Source organism: Ambystoma mexicanum, chromosome 9 (assembly GCF_040938575.1).
Source record: "Ambystoma mexicanum isolate Mex_15411 chromosome 9, UKY_AmexF1_1, whole genome shotgun sequence".
Lineage (NCBI taxonomy): Eukaryota > Metazoa > Chordata > Amphibia > Caudata > Ambystomatidae > Ambystoma > Ambystoma mexicanum.
Genome location: NC_090931.1, coordinates 590,681,119 through 590,700,154, shown reverse-complemented (window position 1 = coordinate 590,700,154; position 19,036 = coordinate 590,681,119). Strand labels below are relative to the sequence as shown.

The following is a 19,036-nucleotide window of genomic DNA, read 5'->3' as shown; positions in this document are numbered from 1 at the left end:
AATATATGAGTTTTGGATTTTGTTTCCTTTCTGAGTTCCGGATTGAGTCAAATAATGCCTGAGCTCCTTTATACGGGAAGGGTACCACTTCAGATGGTTTCTACCAGAATGTATTTCAAGAGTGGATTTGTAGTATTGGGTAGGATGAGGGTTGTTTGGCGGGCAATATGCCTTGAGGATTTTATGATCACTCGATGGGTTCGGTGAGTTCTTGAAGGAGGCAATGTTCTTGTTCGCATCTCTGGAGATAAATATGTAATCTAGTGTTGAGGCACGTGTGCCTCTGGCCCATGTGGGAGCGCGGGACAGTCTCCCGGCGTTGATCCATTCAACATTATACATTTCTTTTTTTCTTTTTTTTTTTTCTTTTTGACGGCAGAGGTTCACAACAGTACATGCAATGGAACAACAAATGTATACAGCAGGTATTCTATGGAGCAACACACAGGGCTTAATGCATTGATCAGAACAGTTAGAGCAATGTCCACAGAGATGCAATTGACGGAGGAACAAGTAAGCGTTCATGGTACAGAAACGGTCCCTGATGGAGCAGGGGACAAGCCTGATCCTGGCGTACCCTCGCTTTGTCTGTTAAGATACGCATTGAATTCAGCCCAGATGTTCTTGGGGCGGGCTTGGGCCGGGATCATGGACAGGTATTCCTCCTCGCAGTTCCATGAACAAGTGAGCAAGCGCAGCCATTTCTGATATATCGGGGGGGGGGGAGCTTTTCCAGCACTGCAGTATACATTTTTTGGCAATCATACAACTTATATTTAGAAACTTAGCCAATCGTCTAGTGTCATCTGTTTTCCAAACCCCAAACGGAACTGCTAAAGGATCAGGATCAACCACAGTTTCAGTAATAACAGTAAGTGTTTCTAGAATACTTTCCCAAAATGCAAACAGTTTATCGCAAGTCCAGAACATATGCAAGTGATCGGCACCTGCTGATCCACAACAGGGACAGGGGTGCGCTGTGTTGTGGGTGAACTTCGAAGTCCTGTATGGGGTATAGTAAAGCCTGTTTAGATGTTTGTACTGCATGGCGCGGTGACGGAAGTTAAGAGAGACTTTTTTAGTGTGTAGGCACATTGTCCCCCAGAGTTCGTCAGGTATCTCCAAGCCCAGTTCAACCGCCCAGTCATGGCGCACCTTGGGAGCAGGAAGCGGGGTAGTTTCTTGTAGGATCTTGTATAGTGCGGATACTACTACACATGCACTGCCAAAGTTGGCGATATATGCGATTGCCGCCTATCAGGGGGCTTGTCAGGAAACGAGGGCCATTTAGCGCGAAACGCAGCGCGGAGTCTATAATATTGGAGAGTCTCCAAGGCAGAGCCGGTGTGTCCCTGTTTCCACGTTTGGGGGTCAAGGAACCTGCCCTGGGGATAGAAATCAGACAGTGCCCGGTATCCCAACGCCTCCCAGTGTCGGATCAAAGCAGTATCGTGTGTGGGTTCCAATCCGGGGAAGGACCACACGGGGAGCCATCTATAGTATGGGGAGGATTCTGGTGTCGGGTACAGTAAGCGCGCCCAGGCCTGAAGGGTCGTATGGAGAGGATCAATAGGAGAACCAGGTGTATAATGCTGATGGAATATGAGGGACATTATGTTGGTGCCGGCGGCAGCCAATCGTTCTAATTTGACATGCGGACGCGCTGGGGAACCAGGGTACCAGTGTGTGGCGTGTTGGGCTTGAGCCGCAGTCCAGTAAAGTATCAGATCCGGGGCCGTGAATCCCCCCTGTTTGTATGGGAGGGCCATGTCAGTCCACTTCTTGCGCACCGTGCCAGAAGAATTGTGCAAATAGCGTGTGTAGGTTGGCAAAGTATTCCCTTCCAGGCCAAACGGGTACGTTGCTGAAAGTGTATAGGAGTTTGGGAAGTAGAATCATTTTGATGAGGAACAGCCGACCGGCGATGGATAATGGGAGAGAGCGCCAACGTGAGATTTTGGTCTCGGCTATTTGTGCCACTGCTGAGTAATTATCGGCAAGCAAGGTGGGTTTGGTTAGGGATATTTGTACTCCCAAATATCTGACACCATCCGGGGACCATCGGAGGGGGTATTCGGTAGTGGGTTGTTGGGTAGATTTAGTGAGCGGGAAGATCTCAGATTTTGAATAGTTAATCATGAAGCCAGAGTGGGTTCCAATGCGGGTGATGTCTCTCAGTATAGGGTCAAGATGGGCTGTGGGGTCTCTGATATATCTGATGTACAATAAAACATCGTCCGCATATAGGAAAATAATTTTGGGGTTCTCTGTCAGTCTTATTCCTTTACGGGCATGGCGCGCACAAACATGGTCACCCATCGGCTCTATTGCTAGAGTGAATAGAATCGGGGAGAAGGGGCATCCCTGTCTGGTACCCCTGAAGAGTGTGAAAAGGTCAGATGTCAGTGTATTAGCCCTTACTCGCGCCACCGCGGAGGTGTATAGTAATTTGATGAACCTGATCATGTTGGGGCCAACGCCCATTGTCTCCAATACTAGCCACATATACCTCCACGAGACCATATTAAAGGCCTTTTGAGCGTCCAGCGTGACCGCCACAGCTTGCGCGTCTTGGTCTATACGGGACATAAAACTAAACAATCTTCTAATATTGTGGGACGTGGACCTCCCAGGCACGAAGCCCACCTGGTCTTCATGGACTAAATATGTCATGATGGGCAAGAAGTGATTCGCTATAATTTTGGCAAAGATTTTTGTATCGAGGTTCATGAGGGAGAGAGGTCTATAAGACCCGTATTCGTTGTCGGGCTTCCCAGGCTTGAGCAACACCGTGATGACAGCTTCACGCATGGAAGAAGGAAGTATAGAGACAACGAAGCGATTCATCCCAGACCTCAAGCAGCCTGGGGGCCAACATGGCGATGTGTTCTTGATAAAATTCAGCGGTAAGCCCGTCAGGGCCAGGGGCCTTGCTTTTGGGCAAGTCTGAGATGGCAGTTACTATCTCGTCTAAAGTGATCGGGGAATCCAACTGTTCCCGGGAGGAGGATATTTCCGTAGTGGGGATCTGTTCAAGGAGCTCTCGGATGTGTTGTTCGGAATGTTCGGCAGGCTGAGACTAGAGAGACCTGTAAAACTCAGTGAATATGTCTAAGATTTGTTGGTCAGCCCACTGTGCGTTACCATGTTCGTCCTTGATGGAGGTGATCTGAGTCTGACCAGACTCTTTTAACTAGTGTCGCTAGCGTTTTCCCAGGTCTGTCCCCTTCGCCATATTTCCTGGCGGCCTGTGGGCGGCTAAACTATTGGACTTCGTTGGTGGCAAGCGCGTTATATGTTTGGAGTTCGTCGCTAATATGTGCAAGTATGGCGGGATCAGCAGCAGCGGAGCATTGCTGCTCTAACTGTTTCAGTTTGGCTTCGGAGCGGCCGAGGGCAGCTCTGATAGCCTTCACCACTCCAGCTTCCCTGGAAATAGACATTCCCCTAATATACACTTTAAAGGTGTCCCACCTAACTGCCGCTGATGTGTCCAGAAGAGAGTTGTGTTCGAAGAAAGATTCAATATCCCCCAGTATTTCAGCTTTGAACACAATGTCTTTGAGGGCCTCGGATTTGAAACGGCAGGTGCTGAATGTCGGACCAGGCATTCCCAATGCTATAGATACTGTGATCGGAGCGTGATCTGACAATGTGCGAGGTAGGATCCGGACCCCTCCACCCTGCCCATTATTTCACTAGATACAAGGAATAGATCTATCCTGGACGAGCTGTCGTGCACAGATGAATAATAAGTGTATTCACGTAGTTGGGGGTGTAGTGTCCTCCAGACATCGCAAATGTTAAGTGTCTTGATATGGTGATGCAATCTGCGGGCAGCGCGGGATAGGGGTCGGGGAGCAGTGCTGGATCTGTCCAGAGCAGTATCCAGAATAAGGTTTAGGTCTCCACCCCATATGACCTGGATCCCTGCGTAGCCCAACAGTATGGTGGCTATGGTATCAAAGAACTCGGGGATTCTACGTTGGGGCAGTAGGTGTTAACAAGTAGGTATTCTCTGTTGACCAGTGTGCAGTGGAGTATAACATAGCGCCCTTCAGGGTCCGTATAGTTTTTATGCAGTATGAACTTAAGTGATTTATGGATCATCGTGAGAACTCCCCTAGACTGGGTGGAGTAGGAAGTGATGAATCTAGCGGGCCCCCATGCCGGGGCTATGGTCTTTGGCACGTATCCATTGGAGTGTGTCTCCTGTAGAAACAATATCTTACAGCTATGTCTATTAGTATAGGCCATACTTTTACAGGCCTTAGTGTGATTGCCTAATCCCCGGATATTCCAGGACATTACAACAGTAGACATATCAGTAATAGGTATCGGATCTTATAATGCATTTTTCAGTGAACATCCCAGATCAACCAATGATGTGAGCTCCCAAGATTAAAGTTGGAAGTGCAACCATGGCCTTTCCGATGCACATGCCATGCAACCTCGCATGCCGTTTTTATGTAACACACTATTCCCACTCACCTGCCTCACCACCAATTCAAAGTTAGCAGTGTAAGCTTCCCTTACCCTAAACTGTGCACAGCTGAGCCGGCCCCAACTTGGCCCAGCCTTTTCGAAAGCCCAACAGGGGCTAACCCACAACAAAGGTGTAGAGAGCATTGCAATCACAGTGGGGTGCACCATTGCCGTGCACTAGTACGCTTGGGACCCAGAGGGTTCCGTTGCAAAGCGAGCAGTTTTTGCGGTCTCGTAATGCCTGCCCTTGTATTCCATAGTGGAAATTCGGGGTCAAAATGTAAAACATTGGAACGTTATATATGAACAGTAATGAACAATCAACACAGTCGAGACGAGCTGTTCAGTGCTTCGGTAGTGTAGCAGCATATGTTGAAGATACCAAGTGACATGTATACAGTTCGAGCTGTGTAACAGAATAGGTATAATAACAGAATTACTTGTAGAGAGGTCAATGTTCGCTAAAGTTCTAATAGACATAGAATAGGATGATCATAGGGTGCAATCCACAAGACGAGTTCAGTCATTGTCCATGACGTCGACGGCGGGGGGGATGAAGGGGAATGTGAGCCTCTATAAATTTTACCGCCTCCGATGGCACCGTGAAAAAGTAGAGTTTGTTGTTGAATGTGAACTTCAGGCGTGCAGGAAAGAGAATTGCATAGGGAACATTCCTCTCAGGGAGTAGTTTTTTAACCCCGAGTAATTAGCGGCGCTCCTGCTGAACTCCTGTTGAGAAGTCAGGAAAAATTCAGATTATTTGCGACTCCATTCTGAGCTCACCCTTTTCACGTGCAAGACGAAGGATCTGGTCCCGGTCTCTAAAACTTAGGACTTTTGCAATGATGGGCCTCGGGAAATCCCCAGGCATGGGACGCGGTGACAGTGCTCTGTGTGCTCTCTCGATGGTGAAGAAGGGGGACATGTCAGGGTTGCCCAGCAGGTCTTTCAAAAGGTTCTCAACCGCCAGTTCAGGGCGACTCTTCAGCATATTTTCCGGTACCCCAACAATGCGTATGTTGTTCCTCCTTGAGCTGGATTCGAGATCATCACTCTTGGCCATAGCAGACTTCATGTTCGTAACCAGGGTGGATACCGTGTTCTGTAGTGTGATTGTCTTCATTGACACTTATTCTATTTTCAGTTTCGGTCAGTCTCGTCCCTTGTTGATCCAGTTTAGCCCTGAGAGATGCCACATTTGCGTTAATGTCATCCAGCTTTTCGTGGAAGGCTGCGAAATTCCTGGCCATAGATTCCATTATGACCATTAGGTCCGCAGTGGAAGCCTCTGCAGGGAGTGGTGCATCCACCTGTTCGCCAGATGCATGGCCAGAGTCAGACCTTGGAGTGGCTTTAGCAAATGTGTCCATGGCTCCAGTCTTACTAGTATTCCTGGATCTGTGGACATTGTACAGTATGGTGGCCGAGTATTCAGAGTGCAGTGTTGAATATTATGTGGGTATTATGAATCCGTAAGGATTGTGGCGCAGAAAAAAAGGTATAGAACCAGGCCCCCTGTCAGTGGCACCTCAACAGTGCACAGAGCGCTCAGTCGAGGGAATCTGTAACCAGTGAAGCTTTCCCCTGGCGATTGCTTTTGGCGTTGTGCTTACCAACTGTAAATAGTGAGGTTACCTGCGCGAGATGTTCAGAGGTCCTTGTGTGGTTGCAATACAATTCGAATCAGGCCGAGAAATAGGAGTTGAAAGTGGGAAATATATGCGACTCAAATGCACCAAGTTGAGAAATTTGAAACTTGTTTTGGTGAGTCTGGCAGGGCTTGCAGCTCTACAACCTCTGAATCCAGTTGCTAATTCAGAACAAAAGGGGAAACTACATTCCATGTGAAACCTTATTATTGCAAACTTCTTTGATTCCCTTTCTTTTGAGTACAGATATTACACTCACTCCCATTTGATAGTTAATATAGGATTCGATGTCCCACTCCTATGACAGTAGCCTCCACTCCAAGCGATCGGAGTTCCTACCTGACACGGCAAGGGCCGCCAGTGCCTGGAGCCAGGATGCAGAGGCAGGTGCCCACGGACACACTTTACTGGCTTATAGAGGACCGGAGACAATCGGGCAGGAATGGATGTGCGCCGCAGGGCCCAGGAGTGCAGAGGAAGAAAGACAGTCCCAGTGATGGAGTGGGGGGGCCGCAGCCAGCTTGGGGGAACAGCAGCGGAGTACGATCGCAGCAGCCCCACCAACTCCTCACCTTAAACGTTGCTCGTGCAATGCGCCCGGGTGCAGGATCCTCAGTGTACCCACCCGGGAGACAGCAGCGGGCTGCGGGATGGCGGCAGCCCGATCAGGTCCAGGAGGGGGGGGCGACAAGTACGGCATGGCCCACGCCGCACAACAGTGCCCCAGGGGGGCCCGGGCAGCGGCGGAAATATCCAGGGCCACGATGAGAAGGCCAAGGCAGGCGCCGCACACAGCCGCACAGTTCCAATCGGCCGCTGGAAGCTGCAGCCGCCGGCGCAGCACGGGGGCACGGCCCACGCGCAACAGCACGGGTCCACAGGGCGTTCCGCACACGCCAGGCATGGCTCCAGCCACCTGACAGCCAGGCCAGGGGGAACAGGGTGAAGACAATCAGGCAGGCGATGAGAGTGCCCAGCAGCCGCAGGGTACAGGCAGCAGCAAGTGTCACACGGCGCCGCCGCGCGCCACCACAGCCCAGGGCCCAACCACGCCCGGCACCAGGCAGCGCAGGCGGACATATTCCAGGACAGGAGATCCGAATCGAGCCCAGACTTCACGGGCAAGCAGCCTAGGATGTCGGCTAGGCAGGGACCAAATATAAAGACAGAACGGAGTGGCTGACCGCCGATGGAAGCAGATGATCAGCGACGGTGCACGGAGCGAAAGAGCTAGGCAGCCATTTTGTCGGCTGCTCAACAGCGCCCCCAACATTATACATTTCTTAATTTCCATTAGAGCCATCCACTCCTCTGCTCAGGTTTTGAGTTGTTTGTTGTTATTGGACATGCAGTTAAGATTGCCAGCAATAATAGTGGTTTTGATGAGTGGGTCTAAGAGAATGAGGTCTAAAATTGCTTCAATTTTGAAGACAAACTTAGATTCTGCAGGTGAGAGAGGGTTCCGGTAGATGTTTAAGAGGGCTGTTGCAGGGTGGAAAGGATTAACATTTGGTGTTGAGATTTTTATGACTTGTATTCTGGGGTCAGGTGATGTCCATGGCTTTAGATGAAGTTGAGGGGTGTTTTTTTACAGCTGCCAGTAGGCCAGAAGCTGGACATCCCTTGGCAGCTTTTATCACAGGGACTACCATGATTTGGTGGTCTGCCCAGACTGGTTCGGTTGTGAGCCAGGTTTCCTGTAAGAGGACTACGTCAAAAGCATTCAGAAATTCAGCTTTACTTGACAGGAGGCGAGTAAATCCCCTTGTATTCCACACTGCAAGCGAGCAGGTGTGTGGGTGTAATGGGTCTATTTGCTAGTGAGATATAGCATTCAGAGCCTGATCTCAGAGTGTTGGGATCCATTGCCATTTCGATTTTGGGCCTGCGCTTGTTGTGGGGTGCTGAGGACTGGGAAGGTTTGTGTTAAGAGCATGTGCAACACTGGTGTAAAGAGGGTTGTAAGCAGGTTTTGGCTCTCACTTCGGGGAACCCTTCTGAGGCTGGATGTTGGGTGAAGATTCGTTCTGGAGGAGAAGGCGTGAAGGCCTCTAGCTGAAGACCCACTAGTTTTAGATTATGCCTTTCAAGCCAAACTATGTTTTTTATTATCCTGGAAGGGATGGTTATCAACACAGTGGGCCTCATTACGACCCAGGCGGTAAGGGGTTTACGGCGCCGTAAACAGCGCCGACCCTTACCGCCTGAGTACGAGGTCCCTTAGCGCCATGGCGAATTTAACACCTGCTTTTAGCAGGTGTTAAAATCCATGGCGCTAAGGGACCATGGAGTTAATTACGCCACCGTAATTAACGGTGGCGTAATTAACGCCTTCCCCACTCCCATTATGCCCTATGGGGCAAGAATGGGGAAGGGTAAATGGGGATTGGGGACTTACCGCCCCGCCAAGGTCCGAATGGGGCGGTAAGTCCGCCAACCACCATAGCGTAAACGTAGTTTACGCCATGGTGGTAAAGTCACGGCCCAGGCGGTAACTTACCGCCTGGGTCGTGATGAGGCCCAGTGTCTTGGATTGAGGGATCTGGATATCCAATGGACTCTATATCTTCTGATCTAATATGTTCAAGAGCAGATATGGAGTTAAAGATGGTTAATAGTGTTGATCTATGGGGGTGGGGGTCATGTCCCATTCTGTCAAGCTTTGTGATTATTATACTTTCGTTGTCAAGCCATGTCGGGGGTGGAGGGTAGCTTTTGGATTGATTTTCACTTTGAGCTGGCTGCGGATTAGATGTACTCCCCACCTTAGAATGTAGCGACAAGGAATGTACTCTTCAATGCCAGCTGTTTCGGAATCAAGCAGTTGATGCGATATAAGAGTGGTCACAGTTTGTTGTGGTTGGTTCATCGAATTTACGGGCTGTTTTGGAATGCTGGTTAGGTCATCCCACCGCTGTTCCAGAGTTTTGAAAGACATCATGTCGATATTCATGTTGACACAGAATGCCTGTTTGGGCTTGGTAGAGGCAAATTGAGGGGCATGGAGGCTTTGATGTACAATCTCGGTTATCGGTATGGAGTGAGTGGAGTAGATAGAGAAGTTCATTAATTCATCATTTGTATTTCCAAGATTATATTGCGCCTCAGTCAGAGGTAAGACATTCTCAATCATTTAGTTTACATTCAAAGAATGGTGATTATCCTTACCTTGAGATGACACCAGTTCTTATTCAGGAGGGAGGGCTTGGCCGGATTCATAAATGGGGTCTGCAGCCGCTGAAATAGGAGCTATGATTGATTTGGCGATGTTATCAATGAAGGTTTTGGTTTTCGTGGAACGACTTTGTTGTATTGGCCTCCCCATTTTTTTTGGGGGGGGGGGTCTGTCGTTAGCTCGGAAGTACGTTTCCCGTTACTTTTATTTTTCTTCTTAGATTTGGCGTTTCGATTTTGGATGTTTTGAGATTTTCAGGATTTGTTCAGAAATGTAGTTTTCCTTTGGGTTTTGTTCCGGTGACTTTATTATAATTACGAACTTGGTGAAGGGGCTAGATTTTCCGGGGGGTTCTCTGCCCTGAATTCTGGCATCATCATTGAAGGTATGTTCGAAGGGTCAGCACACATTGGGTTGCCCAAGCCAACTGCCTGGTTGGGATTTAGTGAAGATGATGGCTATCCACTCCATTTTATTATGTAAGGACTGTAGACAGCTAGCATTGGCTGATGTTTTCCGTTCTATGAGTTCGTACAGTTTTGTCAGTGTGAATATGCTAGCATTAACTGCCATGAGGGTGGACTCGGTTAGCTGGGCAGAGGCTGAAGGGAAACCAAAGGATGGTTGAGGGGTCGGCTTAGAGAATGATGCGACCATCGAAGATTCAAGGTCTGGAGGAGAGTTGATTTGTGGGATTTCATCATTGGTAAAGAGTGGTGGAGATTTAGAGAGTCGAAAGGACAGGTCGGTGTGTCTGGATGGGTTAAGATTTAGGGATGTAGAAGGGTAATAAGTGTCAAGGAATTGAGTAATGTGGGACCGTGTCAGCAATGCAGACGTACTCTCGTTGAGATGGGATGCTGTCCCTGGGTCCATTCGGGTGGGTGATTTGTGTGCTGTTTTACTACTTGTGAGTAAAGCGGAGGTATGGTGGAGGAGTCCATTGTGTGTATGGGTACAGGGACTTGACAGATGATTGAGGTTCAGGTGGGAGATTTGGTATGTGAAATCTTTCTGATTCTTGCTTAGAGACCGCCGGGGAGGCGAAGGCTCGCAGGGTCATATCCGAGAGTGAGGGGTAGGCTTCAACAAGGGAAGACAGTTGGGCAGAGTCAGAAAGAGAAATGCAGATCGGATGTTGAATCATGACTTTGGTTGATTTCATTTCTGGAGAGGATTGCGACTCTTCATTTATAGTTAGTAAGTTTCTGATGTCAGATTTGACTGGGCGATTTCGTAGTACAGAGGGTACTAATGGGACTGCATTTTGGCTTTGGGTGAAAGAATAAACTGTTTGGTTGCATGCATGCGGGCCTGGTGTGGCATGCCCGATGTTAGGCGAAAGTTGGACATCGTGAGTGTGGATTTGGATGAAAAATATCAGGCAACTTGAGTTTCAATGAAATCGGAGCACAATGTGGTCAAAGGTTGCCTACGCTGACAGAAAAATTAAACAGGAGAAGCCTTTACAGCGTGATAATGGCTAGATGTGGAGCAAGCCAAGGTACAATACCAATTGAGGGTGGTAATAGCTTAGGCTTTATGCCGCGGATACCCAAGGAATCTAGGTTGTACTGCACCCCAGTGGCCCAACGGTCAGTAGTCAGCGTACTCAACGGTACTCGATGCAGGTGCGTGCGCCAGGCCATATTTATGGAACCACGTGAGAAGGGGAGTGACTACAGAAAGAAATCAGTAAAAACAGTGAATTAGTATGGAATTCTTGTATTTGGAAGTCCAAAAAGTTCCTTTTCAGCACGTTGATCGTTGTTAGTAGCCTGGAGGTTCACAGTTGGGGAGAATGTTGTGATTCAAGTCACAAGGAGTCCGTCTGTAAACGTCGGTACAGGCAGCAAGCAGCAGTCAGCCTACTCATCGGTACTCGACGCTGGTGGGGGGGTGGTGGGGGTCCTGCTTTGTGGTGGATAGTTTTCTGGCCTCCACCCAAGAGTTCCTCTGATATCTTTACGTTCTTGATTAAAAATCAATGTACAAAATGTTATTTTGGATTTTGATTAGATCTATTTCAGACAGGTTTTTATTTATTTTAATGTGCACTACGTATGTTCTTGAGCTACCCTTTCTGTCTTATTTGTTTTTGTTCTGTTTAAGGTTTTATGCTTCGTGTTACCAAAATAAATCTTTGTTGACTGGCTGTCATGCTCATGAAGTCAGGGGCACAGGCATGCAGGTGTCGCATGCACAGGAGACCTGGGTGGACACTGTTCTGGCACCTTTGGTGCCAGGCTCATGAACAAAAGTAAACAAGCACATCCATTTAACACCAAAAGACTTATTATGGATATAGCACTTCAGATGCACGAACCTTGAACATTCCATCCATTAAGCAGGATGCATTAACCTTGAACATTCCATCCATTAAGCAGCCCCAAGTGTATTCTTGGGTGTGGCTGCTAATGGATTGCCTTTGCACGTGCTCACTCTCTAGGAGTGGCAGGGTGTGGCTGGTAAGCCGGCCCTAATGGGCGTGCCCATGATCTCAGCTATATAAGCTGCCCCGATCCTCAAGACGGACGCTTTGCGTGTTTCTGCACTTGCAAGCAGCGTAACGCTCACCGTCGCCTGAGGTCAGACTTACCTTTGAAGATCCTGCTTCCTGGACATCCTGCTTCCTGCCAGCATACTTACAAACTGGGGGAAGCTGTTCTTACCTGTACTTCTCTTTGGCAAACCAAGTATTCATCTTTACACTTTCCGGAACGCCAAAATCTTCATCTTGGCACCGCAGCACGAAACGCTCCATCATCGACAGCAGCACCTGCAAGGAAAAACAGGAGACAAGGTTAGACATCGAAAAAACAGTCAGTTTAAGGTTGCGCTTCGCCATACTTCGCGCTTTCCCTTAAACCATCACTTACCTGCTGTCGAGCACTGCGGTTGCATCGAGTATTGCGGTTGCATCCATCTTCCATCCAGCCACGTCTCACAGCTGCATTGAGGCCGCATTTCCATCTAAAGGAAGAAAACAGAAGAGAGACATTATTGCGGGCATAAATAGGAGCAACATATACAGACATTAAAGAGAACGAACAGCATCACAAGAGCTCAAGAAAGACTTACCAATCATAAGGAGAAGCATAGTCGCAGCTGGACTGGACTAATCCTTATCAGGGATCAGTGAAGGAACTAGATCCCATTTGACGTGCCCCTGCCAGAAGTAGCAGGACTTTGAGCTTACCTTCCATAATTCACAGGAGCAGTATCACCACGTACCACCGTTCACAGCTTTTCTACTGAGGGAGAGGCCTAAAGGGGGTGATTCAAGTTCAGGGAGGGCTGCAACCGTGCCCCAACACCTCCGCAGAGACCACGTGAGCGTAACACTGACTGACTAAATATCACATTTCAAGAACAAAACAAAATTTCAGTTATCTTTTTTGGTTGCAAAGTCCTTGTGAAATGGCCCAAATAGTCTTATTTCTCCCTTCTACTAGGAAATCTCCTCTGGACCTGGATAAGTTGGTATTCACAATAGCAACATGGTTCACAGGTTATTCTTTCTGAATTGTTTACCTCATGTAGGCTACATTCTTTACCAGCCCTGGTTGTTGTGTCTTTCCTCACCTTCTCGTGGGGTAGCTGATTTCTCAGCCCCAGTTAGACTACTGGCCTGTTCGGACCTACTGTGATAGTTGCTTCATTCACACCCTTATGGGGTACTCCTACTTTCAGTCCACTGGGGACTATGGGCTGCTTCAGCCCTGTTTGATAGTTTGTTTCTCGCACCCCCTTCTGGGTTATTTGGACGCTCAGCCGAGCGTTGGCTAATGGCTTTCTCCGCCTTTTTTCTCTCTGCTTTTCTACCCATTGGTGGGATGTTTGGTCTTGTGACTTGCTCAGTCTTACTTTGTTTCTCCACCCCTTCATGGGATATTGGCTCTTGCAGCCGAGTGTGGGCTTTGCGCTGGCCTCAGTGCCCTCCACCCGCCTTTCTTGTGAGGTTGCGTGCCTCTCTTCCATCTGGTCCTTCAGTGTCTCTGGCCAACAGACCCGGCATCGGTCTGCATGCTTTTGTTTCATTCGACAGGGACCATCAACCCTGCCCGCACCGGTCCCCTCTGGATCACCAGATGGGCTTCATCACAACACAGCGGCTCAGAAAGGCCAAGCAGAAATCCAGACCCACCCATTCGCCTCGCCTCATACTTTTCTGGTGGGTACCAAAGCAGGCCTCCCCACCCCATTCCACTGTGCAGACTACCAAAGGGGCTGCGTGGGGTACTACACGGTGGGCCGAGCGGGATCTGGCCACAGCCACTCAGCTTGGTCTGTACATATGGATGTGGCGAAGCGGGCCCCGCCCACTTCCTTCTACTGCTCAGCCCCTTCCATACCAGCTATGCAGCACATCCACAACACGGACTGAGTGGGACCTGGCCCCCCCACCCATCCTCCGTCCACCAAAACTTAAAAGACAAAAATAGAAAACACTGGGTGGACCCCAAGGACAGCCTGGTGTCCCTCACCTGTACCCAGGCACAGGGCGACTTCCATGCCCGGAGTAGGTGCCTCTATGCACCCGACAGTGGCACAATAACCCAGCGGCCACCAGAGCACATATTCAGCCTCAACAACCCAGGAGATTAGCAGTCCGTTTTCCCATCCCCTCGCCCATGTGCAGGGAAGGATACACTCAGTGTACGCAACCATTGCCCCGCATAACCCAGGTGCGAGATGATCAGAGTTCCTGCCCAGAGAACAGGAATATTAAAACAGAGCGGTAATGGGTGAAGTAGGTATTAAACTTCCTTAGAGGGGTGGGCTAATTAAAGTAACAAAAGGTTTCCTGTCAGGGGAGGTGGGGCCTCAAAAGTAAGTACGGGGATGAGGAAGAAGGACGTGGAGGTAATGGGATAAAAAAAAAACAGGTGGGAGATTGGCGTATCTCCTCCCTTATACTGAAGGGGGTGGGGGCAAGAGGAGGAATCTTCCCCTGGCCTAAGATGCATGCTTTAAGTGCATGAAACATGTTCTCATTGGTAGATTAACACCTCACATACTGGTACAAGTAAAAGGGACAGGAATGTAATATATGATCATATTTGTTAAATTGTATTAGAAAAAAATAAATGACGTCGCAAGTTGCATATTTTTTGTCAAATTCCAGAAATGTGGATGAAATTTCATAACGAATACCTAACATTTCAAAACAAGGAATCTCTCTAAGGACATATACATTCTCTCATTTTGCCCCAGTCTTGGACATCGGGATGCATTTTTCTTGAACTGAGATCTGGCAAATCAGATCCAGAAAAACCGATTTGCATGGTTCAATTAGTTAAGCACATGTCGCGGCACCACGAAGGCGCAAGTAGAAGCAGCAACAACCACACGTTTGGGTGACTGATCTTCCTCGTCACTCATCTTCCTCATAACAGTACTTTAAAAAAGAACAAAAGAGGAGAACAAAACGGACTATTGTGGCCCTGGAAATCCTGCAGGCTGACGCCATACCAAAGAAAAGGAAGAATGGAAAGTCCAGAGGAATTGGCTGACCTAAGGAGGAGAATCCGAGCAGCCGCAAGGGACAGAAGCGTGGACTTGCTCATAGCGCAGGCAACAGCAAAGGAAGAGGTGTAGAAGGGAGTGGTAGTGCTGGAAGACGCTGAGGGTGAGGACTACAGAGTGGGTGGCCAGAGCCCAAGGAGAAGGAGAGTGAGGCAATGGGGGAATACTCCAAAGTGCAAGAGAGAATGGACACAGCTCTAAAGAGAAGAACCATGAAGAGGAGAACGACCCAGCAGCAGCCAAGAGTCGCAAAGATCCAGGAAGACATTGTGGAAGGCGGCGGAGGATAATGGGGAGTCACAATCGCTGAAGCAGAAGGCATATGTCAGGGTGAAGAAGCCACTAGGGGCCTTAACGGCAGCAGCGGACCAGGACACATTGGGTGAGAGGATTGCAAAGATGGTAGAGATGCATGTAGAGAGAGCGCTGAAGGGGTTTGCATGACAGCAGGAGGGTTAATAATGTGAATAAATGCAGAGATAATTATGGGTTGCAGGCCGGGGCAAATGTGGAAGGGAGCATGAGCGCAGCGCTGGTGGAGCAAAGTAGGCCCGCGATAGGGGGAAATGATTAGCCACTGCAGGCAGGGGAACGCAGGCGAGAGGCGAAGCAGCACCCAGTCAGGTGCCACAGGGGAGGGGCGCAGCTCCTGGACTAAGTAGGGGAGATCAAGGAGGAAAGGAGGGAGCCGGTCCCCTACCAGAGGGCTTTCCTGGGGAAGCATGGGGGCTCGAACAGAGTGGCGGTTAAGGGGCAGAAAGGATAGAAGACATGCTAGCTTTAGCGGTGGGTGTCAGGAAGGGCCCATGGTGCACACCCATGACCACAAGGGCTGCAGGCTTAGTGTGGCACGTACCATTGGATATCACGGAAAAAATATGGACCACAGTGTTCATCGACATCTTTACTTTTCTAGAGCTGGAGAGGTGGGGTTGGACATAGTAAAGGAAGCCAAGAAGGAGGATGACAGGAGGGATAGTAGGAAGAGTGAGGAAGGAACATCATGAACTAGCTATACACCTTCAGGAGGTACACCTCCATCGTGGTGGTGATGTACCCGGGTGACGCAGCTGCGATCATCACATACGAGCAGCGCCTCCACAAGGACCATGAGGAGTATAAGGGAGATGCGTGGCTCAGATACGATGAGGGCTTCAGGTTGAAGATGCAAATGTTTCCCAACATGAACTGGGACGACGAGGATGTGTCGGGGTGCATTCATAAGATATCAAGCAATGGGCACAAGAGCATGCCGGTGGGGGAGAAGCTGCCAGGGAGGAGTCATTTCCCGGATTGGGGGGGACAGGAGTTGTCAGAATGGCAATAGGGGAAGGCGCCTCCCATTAAATTAATAAATAATTAAAATTAAAATAAAAAGGGGCACCGACAGTAATATACTCAGGCAAGAAGGTAGAGATGCCTGGGGTCAGTAAACAGGTCTGGGCCGATTAAGGAAAGGAGCAGGAAGGGATATGAATGGTGTGTCAAACGGGAACGTCAATGTGATTCAACACGAGCTGGAGGCTCAGGGAGGTTAGGGGTGTGAGACCGAAGTATGCGGTAGGACAAACTGTAGAAGCATAACAGCGCTACCAGCTACCTGACAATGGCAGCTGTCGATGTTTTTTGACATTAGCGAGAGGCTCAGGGAGGTCAGGGGACTCAGATCTAAGTATGATGTAGTATAAGTTGTAGAAGCATAACGGCGCTCCCAGCCGCCTGACAATGGTGGCTGTCAATGTGATTAGACCCGAGCGGGAAGCTCAGGGAGGTTGGGAGAGCGAGGCCTAGATAGGCTGTAGTATACACTGTTGAAGCATAACGGGCCAAGTGGGCAGAGATCATCTGCTGCACGATATATGCGGCACAAAGTGGGCATTGAGCAAGGCCTTGGGGGCTTGCGGGTTGGTGTGGTCAGAAATGATTCCTAGGTTCACAGGAAGAGAGGCTGATTCTGGCAGAGGGTATGGGTAGTACGAGAAGGACGGGGTTCTCCTGTTGGACATGGGTTGGTACCTGTTTTGCGGAGCTGGGTGGATGCCATGAGAGGGCGAGGATGTGAATAGTAAGACAATTTTGTACGAGTGGGGGCGGCAAAGGGGAGAAAACCCCTTTTTGCTGTGGCGATAACTCAGGCGATCGAACAGTGCCTAAACTAACCTCCTGATGGAAGGTAAAGAGGAACACAGGTAATGGCCCCCTGGTAGCCTAGCACAGTGGGGGGCGACATGGTCAAGAGAGGAGGGGCCACCCTGTGGTCATCAGCTTCCAGCTTGGGCTGGTGGAAAAAGAAAGCATAACAGCACTCCCTGCACCCATCAGCGGCGACTGCCAATGTGCTTCATCCTAGAGCGGGAGGCTCTGGGAGGTTCGGGGATCGGTGGCCCAAGTATGCTGGAAAGGAATGGATGAGTCAAAGAGAGCTGACGGGAGGAAACGGGAGGTGCCAAGGAATAAGAATATTAAACAGAAAGGTGCTGCCGTCTCGGGTTGTAAAAAGTATTCAAAATGTTATTGTTTGGCTGACGTGATAGTGTGAAATGTTTAAAATAAACTGCAGACTTTTTGTGCCACAAATGAGAAAAGCTGGTCTAGCCTCAGTTATTCAGCCATGGTGGGCTACAGTGGGATGGTATGTATCTTGCCGGGTGGGGGGCGAACAGTACCTGACTGCCCATGTTGGCACATGGCACGGCCCCAAAGGGGCTGAAAGCGCCAAGGCATAACATTGTGGAGGGGCCGAGACCCCCCGCCCCGCCTGCTGCCTCAGTAAATAGGCGCTGGCAGGAAAAGGAAGTGGGGCCATAAAGTATGGCCCCTATATCTAGTATCTGCGCAGGGGGAGTGGTCTCATTTCACACCTGCTCCCCATGCAGCAGGATTGTTCTTTTCCCACACAACCTACCCTAACATCTAATTTTCTCTGCAGGTTGTCTAATGATTGCGTTTTTTGTCGCAGACGGTAACTCAGGCGATAGAGCAGTCCCTAAACTAAGCTCCCGATGGAAGGTAGAGGACCATGGGTAAATGGCCCCCTGGTAGCCTAGCACGGCAGGGGGTGGCATGGTCAAGAGAGGAGGGGCACCACACATGGTCGTCAGCTTCCAGCTTGGGCTGGTGGAAAAAGGATGCATAACGGCACTCCCTGCAGCCCATCAGCGGCAACTGACAAATGTGTTTCACCCAGAGCGGGAGGCTCTGGGCAAAAGTATTCAAGATATTATTGTTTTGCTGAAGTGATAGTATGCAATGTTTAAAATAAACTGCGCCCTTGCTATGCCACAAATGAGAAAAGCTGGTCTGGCCTCAGTTATTGAGCCAAGGTGTAGTACCCAAGTGCTCATGTTCTTAAGCGTGTTTGGAATTTAAACGGTGGCGAAACAGGGACTGGAACCCAGGTCGCTGGGACCAGGGGTGAGAAGTGGTGCAACGAACATTGTGCAAATTGGGCTTTACCCCTACCAACCCCCGAAATGTTGGGTTATGTTGACCTAACCTAGCTGACCTATATAGCAGGACACAGACAACAAACAGTGCCTGTGGCTTCACCGTTATCAAACATAGCTCTCAACCATTTCTGTTGCAAAGGCGGGTGAAATCACCCGATTTTGTTTTTGGCGGCTGAGACGCCCATTGCAATGAATGGGCGTGCAGGAGGCTTGGCGGGTGAGTCAGCCTTTTACAAGGCGGGTGACACCCGCCAAAAGCGTGTGAGTTGAGAGCTATGAACAAAGGTCCGGCAAATACTAATGTAAAGCATTTCATTGTTAGCAACTCATCATATGCATACATTTTAGCCAATTGAACGTGATGGGTGTTGGATAGCATGTTAGGAGAGTGAATGAAAGGGTAGGGTTACAGGAGACAGCTCATTCTCACAGCATAGTTGTAATTTTCCCAGGTGTGAAGGGGAATTAATGTAACATTGAAGCTGCACCAGAACAGTCTTATTAATGTGTAAAGAAGATAGATGACCCCACACAAGTAGGTTTGCCCCTACCTCAAAGTCCCTTTCCCAAAATGTTAAGGGTGTAGTGGTCACTCCCACCAACCCTAAATGTTAGTCTAGGACTATGCACCCCTGGGTGACAGTCACAGACAAGCCACTCGCACAGTGCCTGTAAAATCAGTCGTTAAAATCAGTCGTTAGGTTTATACTCTACAGGAACAAACACTACCCCCGCCCCCCCCCCTTCAC

The 19,036-nt window shown here is 49.3% G+C and overlaps 1 long non-coding RNA gene across 2 annotated transcripts in view; it reads left to right on the top strand.

Annotated features, from left to right (window-relative positions):
• Positions 1–19,036, top strand: part of LOC138488326 (uncharacterized) — a 506,810-nt gene that overhangs the window by 86,385 nt on the left and 401,389 nt on the right. The gene's annotated exons all lie outside the window — the stretch shown is intronic.